A 4,880-nucleotide genomic window follows, 5' to 3' on the forward strand; every position below is an offset into this window, starting at 1 on the left:
ACAAAAATGACTAAAATATGGTCTCTTCCCTGAATGGGTTTCAAAATAAGAAATTTAATATGATTTAAGCAAAGTAACTGAATGTGATATATTATACAGTCTACAAAAGAGGCACAAAGAGGCATAGAGGAGGTAGAAAATCCTTCTGGATTTGGCAGTGAGGGGGTTCATGCAGGAGTTGGATTTGATCTGGCAGAATTTCAATGAGCTGGGAAATTAGAGAGGAAAATCCAGATGAAGGAAATGGCCTGAGAAAGGAAAAATCATGTATCTGTTTTTTTTTTTTTGCTCTTGGAGATTTTAATATAACTTAATTGTCCTTATTCATGAATAATTATTAATACATAAAAAAATAAAATGGTAGTACATTTAGTGGACTGATAAAAAGGAAATCTTGAGTTTTATACTGGAAGAATCATAATTCTCATTTTAAGAGGAAGTGACATATCAGAAGAAAGAGTAATTTAGACATCCATTGTGCTTACAGCCATGGCAAATATTTCACCTGGATGCTCACTAGAAGGTTGTTAATGAGCACTGTCCCTCTGTAATAAACCCCTACACGTGTTTGAACCACCTCCTCTCTCTTTCCCACTTTGAGCCCAGGAAAAACAAATTAATTTAAACTTTAGATGAGAATAAAATATATTCTCAAAGGTGAAACTGCTGCTTAAATTGTCCCTTTCTACCACTGTCTCCTTATAAGACTGGCACACCTGCAAAATAAAATACGAATATTTTTCGTTAGTCTGGTTTTTTGGCTTATTCGAGGTCTCACATTCAAAACAGCTTCTGTCTTTGTTAGTGTCTATGTATCTAAAGTGTTTAAAAGCTCAGAGCAAGAATGATGCTTGTAGTCAGTTATTTCTCAGTTGCAACAGGTTTGTGGGTATAGGTGGTAGCTTTTGCTTAGTGAAAGTGAAGGTGAGATTTGAAAAATGACTTTTTTTTTCTGGCTACCTAATGACCCTCCTGAATATGGCAGTATTTTGGACACATTAGAAAATTCATAGAAAGGATCTGACAGACAGTATTTGATCATTTTAGCTTTAATTAGATCATATAATTTTCTGGAAAGCTTTGAATGTGATATGACCACTCTGCATCCAATCTCAAAGTCTTTAGTAACCATTAAACAACAACAAAAGCAACACAGACTGGGCCACTGAGCCCAGCTTTTAATTAATAATGTAATTGAAATTAAATCGAGTGCTCATTTACTTCGGGAAGTAAAAAAGGAATTGCAATGCTAAGCTTTAGGTGGGGAAAAATCCTAGTTCTAAAGTGTCTCAGAGCAACATTTAGCTGGTTTTGTAAAAAAAAAAAAAACGTCAAAAGGATTCATTCACTGAGCTCCATCTGCTGTGTAATTCACATGACACTTTTATATTTTCTAGATATCTCGAAGCCGGAGCCCTTCTCCAATAAGATGTGGATTGCCAAGTAAGTGAGATGGTTTAGATGGAACAGTTTTCTGCTTTTTAATGCTCTTTTTAGTACTCAGCATTGTGCAGCAAAATGAATGTTTTGCCTCCTAGGGAACATCTTTTACCTCCACCTCACACCTTCCATTTCTGGGTGGATGCTACCTGACTGATGTAGAAGGAGCTTAGAATTGAGAGGTGTTTATTGATGTAAACCTAGATTAACTACCCTACTTTCATTTAGGTCCTCCCAAAAGAAATTCTGAGAAAATGACTATAATAATGAACTGTTTATTTTTCTTCCTAGGATTTTAAAACCACCAGACGTGTTCCTTTGCCACAGAACATCTGCAACAGCCAGCCTCCCCAGTGCCTCCATCTACCTGAGTGTCGCCTCAGACCTCACTTAAGATAATGTGAAAAGGCAATTCTGTGTATCACTCCACACAGAGAGTTAAATGTTTTGGCTTAGTGCATTTGTAACTTCAGATATATTGCATTTTATTTTATTTTTTAGATACAGATTCCATTAATTTGATAAAAACGATTGCCTAGGTGTTTAGGATCATATTCATTTGAAGCAGAGTTTATTAGACAGGTTCAGGTTTTTCATGCTCAAGTACTAGGCCCTTTTATAGCAACTATAGGAACAAAAATGGAAAACCTGTACCATTCTGAGTCCAAAAGACAAGAGGAGTCATTTTAGTTTATGAATTGATCATAATTATCATTGCTGGTATTAGCTTTAACTTGAAAATAATATTGGTGTTTTAATTTCCTTTTAAAGTTTGGAAGACGTCTCTAATCTCAGAGTGGGGAAAGCATAGTGGTAGCAGTGACTTCAGGCTAAAGTAGATGATGATGATGATTTAACACACTGTAGTTCATTGTCGTGCTTCTCTTTTTCTACATTGAGTACTCAGTTTGGTTTAGTTGAGTGCCGTGTGTCAAAGCTACTTACTTACTTGAGAGAATTTTCTTGCTTTACTCTAAATGCAAAGCAGTGATTTGGAGAGAAGCCAGCTTTGAGATAAATGTTGATTACCTTGTGTTTATCTCCTGGGAAGATTTCAGATGGTTTTAATGTACATGTTGAATATAAAAGCTACATGGGAAATGCTCTTTACCTATTCCACCTAGTTGTTTACAAATTCAGACATCCTAAGAGCTCTATCTGACTAAAATACTTAAATTCAAGGCCTAAAGCACCATTTATTGATTTTAAATTGAACATACATCCCTCGATTTCTTCCCTGTGAAGTACTGTTGAAAGTTCAAGATAATAATGGAATGTGGCTTTCTCAAGATAAGTAATAATTTTTCTGCTTATTTATTATTATATTTTTTTTACTTTAAAGCCAGCCTTAAAACAAGCCTTGCCAAAGGGACTTTCACTGCGCGCCTTTGAGAGAGAAACTCTAAATTGGCCACAGCTCCGTTTGTACCAGCTTAGCGCCATAACTGGCACCCAAGGCTTTGCAGGTGAAAAAATCCCAAACTTCTCTAAAGCATTTTGTCCCTTGTGATGGAAGATAAAGATGAGGGAGAGACCATCTCAGTCTCTGCCCCTTGGGTCAACAGGTCACTAACTTATTTTGAAGTGTGAAGGTCATTTTTCTCCCTCTGTGTATTTGTGTTGTCGCCACATTGAGGCAATGCAATGTGCTATAAGGAGAACTTGGTGTCCAGGTAGCTCCGTTTCTGATTTGGTCATCACCTTCATTTGCGGCCTTGAGCAAGTTACTTCACCTCTCTGAGCCTTAGTTTCATTGGAAAGTGAGGAGGTTGAATGAGCTTAGTGGTCCTCTCAGCCCTCGCAGACTCAGAGCTCCCTTTTAAAACAAATATTTTATTCTCACTATTCTGAAATGAAATTCGAAGTTAATATGATCTATGTTGCATATATACTTTGAAATGGTACAGTACTCTAATGTTAAGCAGAAAAAAAGCAGTTTTTAATAAAATAAAATGTAGTTCAGTTAAAAAGCTTCAGTCTAACCATCCTAGAAGATAAAATTAAGTCATCAGGTGCTTGCACCTGAATGTGGATCATGATGCAGATCAATGTGTGTTGTGTTGGCAACATCAGTGTTATCATTAGATATGATTTTCTGAAATGGCGAACAACTCTTGGTAGAATTTTGAACAAATATCTTACAGTTTTGCCTTGACTTTCATAGTAAGTGCATTCTTCTAAAATTTCACTAAGTTATGAGAATGCCTACATATCAGAATATTTTTTTAGGATTAGAATGCAGACGTGCATGCCCTGATTTGGAAAAGGGTCACCTGTAATTCAGTTTATTTTTTCTGTACTCTGGCCACTTGCCATTTTACAAGTCTCTAATTTGAATTGTAACCTCACAGGGAATGGTGAATAGTCTAGAATAATTTTTGGAAAGGAACCACAAAACCAAAGGAAATTGACCTCTACTCCTTTCCTCTGGGCATGAACCTTAACCATAATGGCTTAACCTTAAAAGCTCTTAACTTCATAATCTGGGTAAATGTTATTTTCTGTATTTTTGGTTTAATATCTAATAATAAAATTGAGAAAAAGAGTGCTTCTGTATCTGTAGGTTCTTTGTCATGAAATGCTTTCCTTCCAGATTCCCAAGTTCAATGATATCCTTCACCCATCTCCATTCTCTGAGGCCCAAACCAGGGCCAGGAATTCATTCGGTAAATGCAAACTGCACCCCTACTCTGGGGTTGACCTCGTGAGTGCTGCAATTTTGTGCTATTGCTTAATTTCTAGCTTTCGTTTATTTCACTCACAGTTCATTGTCATGTTCAAGACACTCTCTCTGAGTCGTGTTTTACCATTTCCACGGAGCTTTCACTTAATTATTTCAGTCACTCCCCACAACAAATCCAGATGTCCTCAGTGTTATAGGTAAGGAATCTGTTCATTCAATACACCATGCAGTCTTCTTCCAAGACCTTTTATTTCAGAATAATATTCTGTCCTGTTTTCTTTTGGCCTATAGCATCAGTACTTTTGTTTTTCTTCCTTCCTTCCTTCCTTCCTTCCCTCCCTCCTCCACTCTTCCCACCCTCCTCCCTCCTCCTTCCCTTTCTTTCTCTCTTTCTTTCTTTCTTTCTTTCTTTCTATTTTCTTTCTTTCTTTCTTTTCTTTCTTTCTTTCTTTCTTTCCTTTCTTTCTTTCTTTCTTCTTCTTTCTTTTCTTTTTTTTCTTTCATACACTCATGAATGCTTATTCAATGAGTACTTCCTGTGTGCCAGATATAGGATATACTCAAGGAAGATAGTGGTGGACAGGGTTCTGGCTCTTAGGGAGCTTAATGTCATGTTCAGTTGCATTCCTTGGTGATTTTCCTTGGTGATATGATGGACGAAAAAAATAGTGTCATTTAAAAGAGAGAACGTCACATATCAATTGAAGAGGTTAAATGCATTAATCGGGGGTGGAATACCTATGTATAAGAAAGTTAT

At 36.5% G+C, this 4,880-nt stretch overlaps 1 long non-coding RNA gene across 1 annotated transcript; it reads left to right on the forward strand.

Annotated features, from left to right (window-relative positions):
- The first annotated feature begins 758 nt into the window (after positions 1-758).
- On the forward strand, positions 759-3,985 carry LOC120588057 (uncharacterized). The gene is made up of 2 exons (XR_005649130.1): positions 759-1,443; positions 1,732-3,985. It is a non-coding gene; the product is annotated as an uncharacterized LOC120588057 (long non-coding RNA).
- The last annotated feature ends 895 nt before the right edge of the window (positions 3,986-4,880 follow it).

This window comes from Pteropus medius, unplaced genomic scaffold (genome assembly GCF_902729225.1).
Source record: "Pteropus medius unplaced genomic scaffold, Ma_sr-lr_union100, whole genome shotgun sequence".
NCBI classification, from domain to species: Eukaryota; Metazoa; Chordata; class Mammalia; order Chiroptera; family Pteropodidae; genus Pteropus; species Pteropus medius.